At 40.7% G+C, this 14430-nt stretch overlaps 1 protein-coding gene across 4 annotated transcripts in view; it reads left to right on the forward strand.

The window, feature by feature from the left end:
- Positions 1-95: 95 nt before the first annotated feature.
- Positions 96-14430, forward strand: part of tiam1b (TIAM Rac1 associated GEF 1b) — a 56638-nt gene continuing 42303 nt past the window's right edge. For 2 of the 4 annotated variants that reach the window (XM_028573624.1, XM_028573623.1), the window contains exon 1: positions 96-268. The gene's annotated coding sequence lies outside the window, so the exon portion shown is untranslated. Of the gene's footprint in view, positions 269-418; positions 1165-14430 lie in introns of those variants that run through there. The other 2 variants (XM_028573626.1, XM_028573625.1) reach the window with 2 other exon arrangements.

Below are 14430 nucleotides of genomic sequence, written 5' to 3' on the forward strand. Positions count from 1 at the left end.
GTCAATGGGTGCCGATTCGAGGTGAACCGCAGCTGATTGGCTCCGAGAATAAATAAGTGGCATTCTCACGATCCACTTGCACGCCGTCTCCGTGGTCCGTGGGCTCCGCCCCTCTCGGCGCTGTGGAAACAACACGCATGGTCCGCGGACAGGCAGACCTTGGAGGCGACAGGATCCAGAGACGCGGATGGGCAAAAACCGACGCGTGAAACATGAACGTTTCAATATCGGGACGCAAGCAGCCAGATCCCGAAGGTGGCGGTGACAGGTATGTAAGGAGAACCAAGAAGCACGTTGTCTTAATCATGACAATAACTATAGGCTCGATGTCCGATCATGCTTCCGTGTGGTCCTAGCGCCGTCCGGTCGCATGACCGCGTCACTCAATCATACAAGTTTATCAGGACCGACAGGGAGACGTCGCTGCCGTCACTGAGGCGGCCGGTGCCCCGGTACGGTCCAGTGGAAAAGGCCGACAAGCTGCGTCTTCGCACACGTAGAGCTGCGCATCTCGTGTCGATTAATTCAGTCAGACATCAGTGATTCGGAGGGGGGGTAAAAACAGCCGTGTAGCCTGTTGTCGGTGGACATACAAGCAGGGTTAACGTACGTGCGTGTTCACATTTCAATTTCCATCCCAGTAGCCTAACGTCACATGAACGCACAGCAGCAACTGACAAACGTTGCTTTCCTTCAGCAGTGGGATGTTGGTTTAACAAGACACGCAGAAAAGCAGGCGCTGTAAACCTGCCCTCCGGGATCGCCGGAGGTCTTTGAACGCCTCTGTGGTCATGAGTCTGTACGGTGTTTGGCAGAGAGGAGCAGCCGTGTGTAACCCATAGACTGTTAACAGTCTATGGTGTAACCTTAGTGCGGTAAATTGTATGCATTGAAGCCGAGTCATTTAATCTGGCTCGTTGCACACCTCTCCCCGTTGTAGTAGCTACAGATGAGCCGGGCTGTTGCTGCTGTATTTACACCTTGCTCCGGTTGACGGATCATGTGCAGGTGACTCGACTGAAATGCGATCGCACGTTTGCGCAGCTGCTTTCCTGTGACCTTATGGTGTCATGTTAGTTGCAGCGTCACTGCCGTAGTGTGCGGCTGAAAGTGGCGTCTCCCTGTCATATTTCTGCGTGGCTGACTGTGATTGCATCCTGACAGGTAGGTGCACACAGGGGGGTTATAAACTCAATCTAATCGGGTTAAGATCTAGTGCTGCAATGTCTTTCACTCATCGTGGGATAACATTCAAATGTTTCTGTTCAGCTGGAACAGTTGTTGTATAGGCTACTGTTTGCAATAAGTAAACCTGACTTTATATAAGATATTTAGTATTGGGCAGTATTTGCTGTGTTTGTATTTTCTGCTATTTATGCTGCCAAGAGAAATGTGTGTGTATATATCTTTTTTTCTTCTATAAAGAATCTCCCCATTGGGAAGGTAAGGTGCAGTTTTTTTCTCAGTCAGCAGTTTGTATATATGGTGAGTCTAGCAGGACTTTTTGCTCTACAAATGGCCAGTGGTAAATGCATCTATCAAGGGGATTTGGACACCAAAGAAAAGATAATATTTCAACTGCTGCAGCATAGAACAGTTATCAACTACAGGAGCGTTCAGTGATAGAAGTAGTATCATTTCGACCTGCAGTGAGATGTTGCAGAGCAATGATCATCCTAATCTATCTTTTGAGTATCAACCAACCCACCTGTGGCCTGAAAAGATGGCTGTAAAGGCTGCAGTTTATTTCTTCACAGAGCACAGTTGCTTGAATTCATGTCAATAATGATGGATTTTAACAGTTTAGAGTTTTCACAAAAGGAGGAGTGAACACCCATAGAACACTCATAAACCACTCTGCAACATAATCCACTTCCCTGTGTATCCATGTAAATGCATGCTTCTGTAACTGCTACACTTGTTTTTTTTCTACTCCCAAGCACCTGAGCTCTACCTGAAGTATAGCATTACTTACACTATATAGTATATAGTCTTCTTTCTTTATTTCCTGTATTTCTTTCTTTGTAGCTCGTGTTTCCTTGTGAACGACATTCAAAGTGGAGGGCAAAAGAAGAATTGTTATTGTACAGGGAAACTTTCACTGTTTGCATGTGACAATAATCGCTTTGACTTGATCAAGCTGAAGATGGAATTCCATAACTTTCAAACCTCAACAGACATGTATGTATATTTTGCAAAGGCCACTACATTCTTCAGCATTCATCTAATAAACACATAGATGGTTGAGGACCCCCCCCACACATACAGAACTACTTGTTAAGATAAGAAAAAAATTAAAAGGGGCATTTTGGTATTTTTCAACCTGGACCCTATTTCCCATGCGTTTGTATGTAAGTGACTGATGTGAACAAAAATCTTTTGAAATTGGTCCAGTATTGAGCGACAACACTGTAACCGGCAGCTGAGAACCAGGTGGCAATGTAACCCTCCGGGGAAATAGTGACCGTCATTGTACGTCCTCTAAAAGTGCTGTTTTTGCCACTGACTACATATACGTGGAAAGCCATGCTTTCGTGTGTAACTTACTAATGCCAGGTCAACACAGTAAGTTTAGCTACTAGCATTAGCTTACCTCCGCTCTGTCTGCAGCTCTCCACTCTTGGAACTAGAGATGTTCCGATACCAGTATTGGTATCAGCTCCGATACTGCCTAAAACGCTGGTATCGGGAAGTACTGGAGTTTATGCACCGATCAGATACCATGTAATAAAGCCCTAAAGAAAATCTACGTTAAAGTAGTTTATTTATCTTCTTTTCTGTCAAACTGGAGAATAAAAGAAAGTTCTGTGGTGTTCATTGTTTGTGTTGATGTTTCACAAAGAGTTTAACCTGAGCCAGACCGACAACAGAGATAAAAATCATATCCATGCAGGGATGGTAGTATACAGCTGGTAAAACATAATAATAATAATAATAATAATAAAATATGACACACTGGTATCGGATGGGTACTTGGTATTGGCCGATACGCAAGTTCAGATATCGGAATTGGTATCGGGAAGCAAAAAATGGTATCGGGCCATCTCTACCTTTTTTCTTTTTTTTTTTTTTTTTTTTAAATGTGCTTTGGAATGGGATTGCTTCTCCTCTTTGGCTGGCATAGACACCCCCGCTAAAATGGTCACTGCAGACTAGATGGTCTGCAAGGCACAGTGAAGAGACTGGAGAGTAAAGGCCGTTTTACAGTCGTAGCCGAGCTGGCGCGTGCCAACGTGACGTCAAAATGACGTAGATCTCGCTGGCGCGCCAGGATTTTAAGTGCGCGACCAGAGCGGTGCGCAACAAAGCGGAAACGGGAAGCATGAACGAGCTCGAGGGTAACGTGATGCCAGGACTCTCAGAGTGACTTAAAGTCTCTGGTAAACTTACTGGGTTAAGATGAGTTCTTTTATTGTGAATGAAAGGCTCGATCCGACCGAGTAGGTCATCCAATCAAATCGGAGCACTGACGTCAATGCTGCTGCCAGTTCTGCCATGGTTTACCTTTTTCTTCTTCTTCAAGTCCGTAGAAATAGACGTCACACTGGCGCTCGACAGGTCGGCTGCGGCGAGTATACCCCACGTTTAAGGCTACTGTGTTGACGCAGCGGTGGTCCTGATGCAGGAAGCTAAGGAGAAAAACACAAGACGTGTGTCTTGTGATTAAGAGTCTGTGTTTGATACTCCCAAGAGGCTGTAGATTTTGAGTGGGTTTCATGCATAGGTTATGAACAATAACCTATGCATGACTAGGATTGGGCATCGAGAACCGATTCCTACTTGGAATTGTTTAAAAAATTACGATTCCAGTAGAATCGTTTCTTTATTGGAATTGTTTGGAGGTTTTGGTTTAAAATCTGATCATCTCTTCCCAATTTAACATGCACAAGTTTTGTGTTGCAGCCTTGGAGCACAGTAAGCTGCTCTCTAGTGTGGCTTTATTTTACGTTGAAGAAGCTGTAAAACTGCAACCCACCATTGAATCAAAATAAAACTTTGTAACCCGTTTCAACTCCACCCCTCAAAGAATCATAAATGAGAATCGATAAGAACCGGAATCGAGAGGAAGAATCGGAATTGGAATCAGAATTGTTAAAATCCAAACAATGCCCAACCCTATGCATGACCCAAACCCAACCTGTATACTTTGTCGGTGGTGGAGAACCATGGTAAGAAAACAACCATGCTGTGGAGCATCCAGCAGACTGGCTTCAGTCTACGGTGACACGTCCTCAGGGCGGTAACCTGAGCCCACCTGTGTGACATGCCTGCACAGAGACCTCGCCCTCTGTCTGTCTTTGTGTGGTCGAGTTGAAACTAGTTTTTGCTCCCCCTCTGGCTTGTGTCCACACTCTTTAGCTCTCCATCTTAAAGATCTCAAATGTTAGTCCAACTCGAGGCAGTGTAGCGGCTGGCGTAGCCACACATGAAAGAATGTCTACACATTCATATGGTAATTTGTTGGCTTTTTGCACAATCCATGACTTTGTTCTTCATGCGTGTACAGCCATGTACTACCAACCTCAGTTGATTTCTTGAAATGCACATAATTTAACCCTGATAAGTGTTCTTTATGAATTATTCATATCCGTCCCACTTGCACATAGTTACTTGCACTCTTTATTCCTTTGCAAAGTGGTGCAAAGGAAATACTGAAGACTGTCTTGTTTTTTTGCTCGCTGCCAAGTGAATAACATACTGATGCTAGTGTGATAATGCCAACACAGACTATTCACTACCTACTGTATTACTTACAGTTGTGAATTTTGTAAAACCAATGTTTTTAACAGTTGCTTAATTTCATAAACACAGTGTTTTTATGTGCTGATTTTTACATGCTTCTGTAACTATTAGCTTTGTTTTCTTACTTACTCGAGCCATGAGTTAAAATAAAACGGCAACTAAGAAGAGGTGGTGTGTTGTGGAAATATTAAGTTCACAAGTTGGACCACAAAGCTGGAAATTCATTCATATTAGTGGCTGATTGTGGGTATTACAATGGGCATACTGAGAGGAGCTAAAGCCTCAGTGCCATCGACACGTAGCTCCAGATGTGGTAGGAAAATACCATCTTAGTGGCCATTATTCTGCCTGTCAGGTTTTTAATAATGAAATGACCACATTTAATACTCTACTGCAGTTCTTAAATGCAATGCTGGCCAAGTTGTTTAAATATTTGAATAAACTCTGGGTGCCGGTGATGTTCGGAGCATTTCATGTTTGCTGACGCTGAATAGAAGCTCTGTTCAGCGAAAGGAGATCCCACGCTTCAGTTTTTTCATTGAGTTACAGAAATATGAACCTTGAAATAACGATTAATTGATTAGTTGATCGACAGGAAATTTATAAACCCTTTTGATTAAGTGTTGATTGATGCATTTTTCAAAATTGACTTTTAATTTATTAATTTTTTCATGAAACAATCAAAAAAGGAAAAAATCATATTTGTAGCCCAAAAAATGTTGACGGGTTGTATTTTACAGCAGACCCTTCACTGTTACAGTTGTAAAATGACAACTTGAATCCCATTTTAAAACGAGGCTGTATACCACAACGATCCTGTAATGGAGCAGCCCTGTTGTGTAACAGTGTTGATGTTGCAGCTGCGAGTGGTCCTCTCTGTCCAGACTTTTGGGTTGAATGCAGTCTGCACAGGCTGATTGCCAAATTTGTCTTGTGAGAATTATCTGCCCTGTTTCTGCACAGAACAACAGATTCATTATATAAGAGCCAGATAGACTTCATGTTGCAGCCATATGCAAGATGCGATTTTATCCAATTATTTTGCTACATCAGTATTATCAGATAATCGCATTAGAAGTTAGTTGGAGTGTTTTTTGTTTTTGTTTTTTTCTTTCTAAATCAAGCAGTCTCTGTTCCTCCAAGTTGATGGATGAAGGACAACCATGCTATCCTCCCCACTTCTGTTTACATCCATGTTGTACTGCGTTTCAAACAAGAGCTCGGTCTTCCCTTGTTCCTCCTGACAGGACATCTGTCTCCATTAGAGAGTACTATTGATGTGCTGCTGTATCAGCCTGTCTTCCGCCATCTTTGTACAGTTGGGGGAAAAAAAAGGAACCCCATTGTTCTCTACAATCAGCCACGTTGTAGACATCTGAGACCGTAGCATTGTTTTGTATTGGACCATGTGCTGCATAGCATGAGATTCACTGAATCTTTGAACCCTACTTATTTCACATGTATTTCAAATTTCATACCAAATGCAATTACAAAAGACTATAAAGTTGCCACATACTCCAGCATCTGACAAAGTGAGGTCACATATGATGAATTCACGATGTGCTGACAGTCAGCATAATCGGGATAAGCGTGTAGATGGCTTGCCAAGATTTGATCCCAGATGCTTTCCAGAGGACAACCCCTTTTAGCTGTGCATACGCTTTAGAGTGACTATGATAACGCAAAGCATTTTGTATGGTTTTTAGCTTGACTTTTAAGCATAATAAAGACATGGGCTTTCTCATGAATTATTACAAACCTAAACGAATATCCTCAGCAAAGTCAAACGAATAGGCGCTGGGGATTGCACCTTTTTTTTGTGCTCTCCACAAATTAAGTCTACTCGCCTGCACCGCCGAGTATTGACTCGAGCTTCAAAGCTTCCTTTGAGGTTGTGGTAGCCTCGGAAAATGATTTCTCAAAAGATCCAGTTCCAGTTCCAGTGGGCTACTATTCCTACTAGGTGAGAGGCCAGTGTGTGTTTGCAGACTAGTGGATGGTATTCAGTAGCAGCCTGGTACTTCCTCTCCACAATGGTCATGGGGTTTGGAAAGAAACAACAGAGGAGCATTAAGGCTCTGACACACCAACTCGACTGTCTGCAGAAAAGGCAGTCGGACCGATCAGTCTGCTCCCCGAGGTCAAAAAAAGTGCCTCGGAACACACCGACGCGACGCCGACTTGAGCGTACGTTCTGCGAGAGACGTAATACGTCTCCATTACAGCAGGCGGTGCTAATCTGTGTTGTCGCCCAAAAAATGAAAACCGGAAATGACGACCGCGTCACGTGGGTCTGACTTCAAATCCGACCATCATGGCGGCTCGTTTGGAATACAATCTCGTATTTCATGAAAATAGTTCACCGAAACGTGTTTCTGAGAAATCTTTAAGCGAGAAATAGGCCATGCAGTTACTGAATCTGTCTGTTTTTTTTTTTTTTTTATCAAGATTTTTGTCAGATTTTGAGAGGCGTTCTTCACGTTCATCCCGTTCGTCATTTCCGGTAAGTGTTTTAACGTAAGTGCACCGATTCGCTAGTCAAGGGCTGGCACTCCACCAATCAGATTGGTGGTCATTGAGTCCGACTGCCCACTGGCTGATTCAACGTGTCAAATCGGCCCAAATTAAAGCTCTTCCGACTGACGATGGCAGGGAACGCACCAAACAGACTCGAGACACCGACCTCGCCAGACTGTCCGACGGCCGATAATCGGGTTGGTGTGTCAGCGCCTTTTTTAAAAGGCCTCCTCAAAGCTCAGCTCCTCCTTTTTTTTATTTCTGAGCTTTGAGCAGTATCGTATGACCGGCTGTTGGAAATGCACATGGGGATGATGATGATGATGATCAGCTTCACGTGGCTGATGGAGCCTTTTGGTTTGGGATGAATAATGTATCCTAAGTGCACTAAACTACTGGGGCTATGAGTCACTTTGGGGAGGTTGGAGTTTGGTTAACTTTACCGCACCATCAGTCATAAACAAGAACTTCTCAGGGCCCTTTTTGTTTGCTTGAGGTGAACTCTGGTGTGGGATGTGTTTTGAAGTGGCATACAGCGATAACTAGTCATTGTGGGTGTGCATCTGAACCCAAGCAGTTATTTGGTAATACGTGATAAAAGATGTTGAGACGTCAAGGTTAAATTTGCAGTGTTTGTATTAAGATGTCTAGGTTACATAAAGAATAACTGTCCATTTAAATGATTATTTTAGTGTCCGGTAGGTCCTACTGACATGTTGAAATGTATAAACCAGTGCTGACAATGATTGGTTAAGTTAATCAAATAGTCAACTTACAAAATAAAATTAAACAATTTTGATAATTTCTTAACTGTTTAAACTAATGTATGCAGTGATAATGTAAATTATTGCAGGTTTCAGCCTCAAATGTGAGGATCCCTGCTTTTCTCTTTTTATTTTTTATACCATAAATTGAATATCTTGGTTTTTTTTTTAAATATTGGTTGGACAAAACAAGTATGTTTCATAGACGTCTCCACAAGCTCTCCGAAATTGTGATTGCCATTTTGTACAATTTTCTTGAGACTGAACTATTAATAGAGAAAAATAAATAACTGGTTAAAGCAATAAGATTTAATGCAATGCTGTATTTTGATTTAATTTAATTAAATGGTCCGTGTGCTTTGTGTGTAGCTCAGTATATAGTTGACCCTACCTGGCAGCTTGTTAAGTGTAGACCACTGCAATTTTAATACGCTCCAAGCATCTTTTTAATAAGTAGTATTGGAGAGCTACCTATACTGTATAGGTTCAGTACCGACCAATCAATTCCAGCCTTTTCCCCGCATTCTAAATTATTTCCCTCTCCATACCGGTGTCTTTGATGTCGACTCTTGAGAGGCAACTCACTGCAGGAGACCACTGGATCCTCCGCTAATGATCTCTACCCGGGCTGGGGTTACTGCTTTCATGTCTTGCATAACAGTTGCATTTTTCTCTTTTAGATATCAGTTGAACATAGTGTTCTTTTTCAGTACAGTGGATCATCTGTTTCCTCAGAGGGACACCGGGGGGGAACGCGTGCTGTTGTGATTGAGGAGACCTTCAGGAAAAATAAACACTTGAACCCTTGTGGTGATGGATGTTCTTTTTCGTGTTGGAGATTCACCAAATCACCGTATGCTGAACCAAATGCTGCATACAGCCGACCCCTTGTTTAACAGTCCAATCAGCTTCGGCGTGATGTATGCACAGTTTGTATTTATAGGCCAGTAGCTTTGTTGCACAATTCTGGGAATAACGTTTGAATGAACAGACAGATGCCGCTGAATTTACATTTTGATGCATAATTGTGGCCAATACTCATCCCCTGTATGTTTAATCGTGTGAGAAAGACGAAAGCAAGAAAGCATTTTGACTTTGTAGTTCAAAGTTTTTGCTGTTGCTGATAGACGCCAGTGGTTTCATCATACTGGGCTAATTTCATTCCATTCCCATATTGTGGTGCAATTTATTGAATGTCAGGTATTATATTCACATTCTCACCCTGGTCAGGTAACGTCATGCTACTGTTGCCTAATAATGGGACTCTTTTCTGCACAGCAACATTAGTTCAGCCTTGACCTCCTATATTGAAATGTGGGCGTCTCTGTTTTGATCACTAGTGTTGTTGACCGTACCCCTCAGTATGACCTTTGACATTACAGCTACATCGTGGTGAATGATGGGTCATCCTGTGGTCCGTTCAGAATAGCTATAATAAACCAGTGTGTAGTCATTTATTAACTGACCTTTTATTTAAAGCTATTCTGAGGAGCTGTGCTGGGATTTATCCTTTTAGGCATAAGATATTAGGCTCCAGTGTCTCGAGAAAGTGTTAAACTCTGTTGACTTTTCCCACATTTTGTGATGTTCAAGGCCTCACTTTAGAACAAAGAAGTAATAATTCATGTGACTGATCTTCATGCAGTAACCCCAGATGGCAAGTTCAAATTGTATGTACAGTTAAAGATAAAAAATGAACGTCATCAAGTAGTTAGGCTTTTTGCATTGACACTCAAAACTCAGTTTGGTGCAACCAATCTCCTTTTTCAATGAGGCTGTTTCTGTTAGACAATGCACGTCCCTGCTGTGAAGCTTAGTGGGAGCATCAGCTGTTTTACTGCTAGGGGATGGACACATGCAACAATGAAGAGGAGGAGGAAGGGGAGGGGGACCTGAAAGGAAATTTGTTTCCTGCAGAAAATGCCCATGAATGCTGAAAAGCTAGATTGCTCAAGCTAAACTGGATTGCTATCTTAACTGCGTAAGAAGGTGAAGTAGTGAGAATAGTTGGAAAAGTGGGAATGGTTTTAATTAGTATGAATTTCATTGAAAAGTTGAAAAACACTACTAATGTAAGAAAGGTGTGGTATATTATGTATAGGTTTTTTGAAAAGCTAATACTAAACTGAATTATTGGCTTTAAGAGTTCAATAATGCCAAAAGATGTAGAACATTGTACTGTTTAAATTTATTTTCTAGCTGAAAGTATGATTATGTCTAAAAAAAGTCATGGTATAGTATGTCGGGAAAAAGTCATGAAAAGTAATGGTATATTATGTCCATAAAAGTCATAGTATAGTAAAACGAAAAAAGTGATAGTATAGTAAGTCAAAAAGTCATAGTGTAGTATGTGGGGAAAGTCATGGTATAGTATTTCGAAAAAAGTGATAGTATAGTATGTTTATAAAAAAAGTCATAGTATGTGGGGAAAAAGTCATAGTATAGTATGTCAAAGAAAAACTCAGTATGTTGAAGAAAGTCATAGTATCGTATGTCGAAAAAAAGTCATAGTATAGTTTGTTGAGAAAAGTCATAATATAGCATATCGAAAAAGTCATAGTATTTAAAAAATAGTCATATGTCAAAGAAAGTCTGGAAGAACATGCAAACTCCACACAAAAAGGTGTCTTGAGTAGGCACTGCCTACTTGCTGGTGCTAGTTGTAGGAGTGCTAACCACTGAGCCACTATGCCATCAAGGTCATTTAAAAAAGTCACAGTATAGTATGTCGAAAAAAGCCATAGAATAGCATGTCAAAAAAAGTTATAAAAAAGTCATTAAAAGTATGTCGAAAAAAGTCCTAGTATGTCAAAAAATTCATCATAGCATGTCGAAAAAAGTCACAGCATAGTATGTCTCAAAGTCATGTAATATATAGAAAAGTCATATGTTGAAAACAATGATGGCATAGTATGACTAAAAGAGTCATAAAGGCATGTAGTATATCGGAAAAAAAGTCATAGTACAGTATGTTGAAAAAAGTAATTTGTATAGTATTTCAACAAAGTGATAAAGTCATAGTATAGTATGTCATCAAAAGTTATACTATGTTGAGAAAAGTCAAAGTATAGTATGTCGAGAAGTCATGGTATAGTATGTCTGTCTCAAAAAGTCATAGTATAGCATGTCGAACAAAAGTGATAAAAAGTCATTAAAGTGTGTCTCAAAAAGTCATAGCATGTGGAAAAAAGTCACAGCATTAGAGATGCACTGATTACAACTTTCTAGGCCGATTCCGATTTTTCATTGAATTTGACCTGCCGATTCCGATTTCATTTTTTCTAACCACTTTACAGCACACACAAATATTTATTTTCCATCTTTTCTTGAATAGAAAATGTTTACATTTTTGCATAGAACACAGATAATCGATCGCTATAAAATAAAACTATATAAATTACTCCTGGTGTGGGAAATTCACACACATCTAAAGTGCAATGTTATGAAAGAACCATTTCCCTCTTTTCATATCCAACAAAAAAATTTGAGCGAGAAGTGAGAGAAAGGAAGAAAAAAAAGACTCTCTGTCTAGCCAGTGGAGATGGCGTGTGTGTGTGCGTCCTTGAAAACTGTAAGTCGTATAACTTATGTTGTCAGTTCACTGTTAGCTGCTGATTTTGTTGTTTGTGTTCTTCACCTGCTAGCTAGGTTGCACGTGGCTGTTGATTCAATATAAATGGCGGTTGTTGAACGCCCTTGCTCACGTTTGTATTTTATGTGCATTATTTACATGCTACAGTAGTTACACTGCATTATAATGTAATTAATAGTGGGTTTATTATTATTTACTAGCCTATATATAATTCCTACGCATTGTGTATGGTTTAAAATGTTATTTATCTACAGCATTTGACCGGCATAAAATCGGCATATGTCAGACTGACCGGCCGGTCGCCAGTCACGGCCGATCACGTGAAAATCGGCCAATTCCGGTCACCAGCCGGTCAATTGGTGCATCTCTACACAGCATAGTATGTCGAAAAAAAGTCACAGCATAGCGTGTCTCAAAGTCATGTAGGAAAGTCATAGTATGTTGAAAATAGTCATAGTATTGTTGAAAAAAGTGATAGTCATAAGATAGTATGTTGAAAAAAGTGATAGTCATAGTATGTCTAATAAAGTAATGTAGTATATCGAAAAAGTCATAGTAATTGTATAGTATTTCAAAAATATATCTGGTATAGCATGTCGAAAAAAAGTGATAGTCATAGTATGGCGTGTCAAAAGTGCATATTATAATATGTCGAGAAGTCATATTATAGTATGTTGAGAAAAGTCATAGTATAGTATTTCAAATGTAGTCATAGTATGTAAAAGAAAGTCTGGAAGAACACGCAAACTCCAGACAAAAAGGACCAGACTGGGGATTGAACCAGGAGGTCTGCACTGTCTACTTGCTGGTGCTTTTTGGAGGAGTGCTAACCACTGAGCCACAATGCCATCTAGGTCATTTAAAAAAAAGTCATAGTATAGTATGTCGAAAAAAAGTCATAGTTTAGTATGTCGAATGTTGAAGAATAAAGAATCGGATAACCCAGTGGATGCTACTGAATCAGCACTCCCACATAACTGTGCAGAGGCTTCCCGACTAACTTGAGCCAGCTTGAGCAAATCAGTTGATGAAATATGTTAAAACATCACTTTGTTTTCAAGATCTTTGAAAGATAAATCTCTGTGATGCAATCTGAACCTTTTCTGTCACAAACATGTAAAAGTCAATCAGATTTGGCTTTCTGAATGTGTTTTTTTTTTAATTATTATTAATGTAGGCAAAATGCAAGCAATAGTATAACTGAACAAAAAACATTGAGGTAAACCAGATTGTTGCAGTTCTGTCAAGAGTCACAGTGAACTTGCATATCCTGGGAAATGGATTGCTATCTTCCGCTTCAAGCTGTTTTTTATGTTTTCGTTTTGTCCGTTGGCTACGGCTGAAGGTGATTGGCAGTGATTGCAGTTGGTTGTGACACCCGGACAGCATCAGCACCCTGAAGTGTTGCTGTGGATCTGTAATCGTAATCTCGCCTGCCAAATTGCTCCAGCGGTATTGAATGGCCTGTCAATGTATTGGGTGTCTAATTCAATCAGCTCCTAAATTGAGTGTGGATTGAGTGCCTTTAATGGCCTCGTGTCGGTGATGAGAAAGCAGAGTATTTTGTTTAGCTGAGCTCCATGCACGCCATCTACCTTTCTGAAATGCCTGTGGCGAGGGCAGGCGTGGATTCTGTCTGTCTGATCAAGTAGATTAGATGATCCTATCTCATGCAGCAAAAACTTTTATTTAACTTACACCTGTGAAAATACAACAGTTTAAAACACACCATCAATATATATATATTTTTTTTTTTACACTTTAGATTGTCAGTCTAAATAATAATCTCTTGGCATCATGTCTTCCAACGCTATCATGAATCACATCCCAACAAATTCTTCCCAAATCGAAACGAAGAATTGGCACACGGTTTTGGTTTTGTGTGTGGGATCTGTAGCATTATTGGCACAAAACCTTAAAGAGTTCTGTTTTTCTGAAAGATTACCTGTGTGAAATCAAGCTCAGAGATTTGATAAGAACGCAGGTTATTATGTCTGGTTGCCTCTGCACACCAGACATTCCTGTCTTTACTGTGAAATCCCAGTGGTTTGGTTTAATATCAGGGTCACAACCTTGGCAGGACATGGAAATGCAGTGAGAGGAAGTCAGCCTGACCACGGTGCAGAGTGCTTTTTATTTTGGTCTTAGTCATCGCAAAGTCTAGACATGGCAATTCAGCCCTCCAATCTCCGGACTCCTTGCAGACGGACTAAGCTCAGTGCTCTCTCTGTCTTTCCTCTGCATGTTTTTTTTTTTTTTTTTTTTTTTAGGATTTCTACACCCTTGACTAGCTCGGAGCATGTTTTACTTTGAGCGTGCATGCAAAGCTCCTTCTGGAGCACATGATGCAGGCTGCAGCTGAAGAGACGTCGCTGTGCCCTCAGTCCTCCATCCTCTCCTTCCTCTGTTCCCTCCGCTGGTTCCATCATCTCAAAATGAATCCGCCACCGCTGTCACTGCTGACGTGATAGCCACACGACATCACCGGTGCTATGACAACAGCAAGTCCAGCCTTTCTCTCATTCACAGGTCCATTTTGGGCTGTCACTGAATGTTCCAAATTATGCACCGCAACACATTAAGACCGCAACCTTTCAGCCCTTCTTGCCTTTTGAGGGCGAAAATAACATTAGTTCCATTTTACAGAATCCTGTCATTACAAATCCTGCTCTTCAAACTGCCAAGAAAGGAGATGGAAGCAAGATTATTTTCTATCTAAGACAAAAATGAGGTAAAGTTAACATTTAAGCTGCTTCTAATCCAGAATGACAGACAGTTGATCTTAATCTTTTTTTTTTTTTTTTGTACAATAAA

Source organism: Perca flavescens, chromosome 3 (genome assembly GCF_004354835.1).
Source record: "Perca flavescens isolate YP-PL-M2 chromosome 3, PFLA_1.0, whole genome shotgun sequence".
NCBI classification, from domain to species: domain Eukaryota; kingdom Metazoa; phylum Chordata; class Actinopteri; order Perciformes; family Percidae; genus Perca; species Perca flavescens.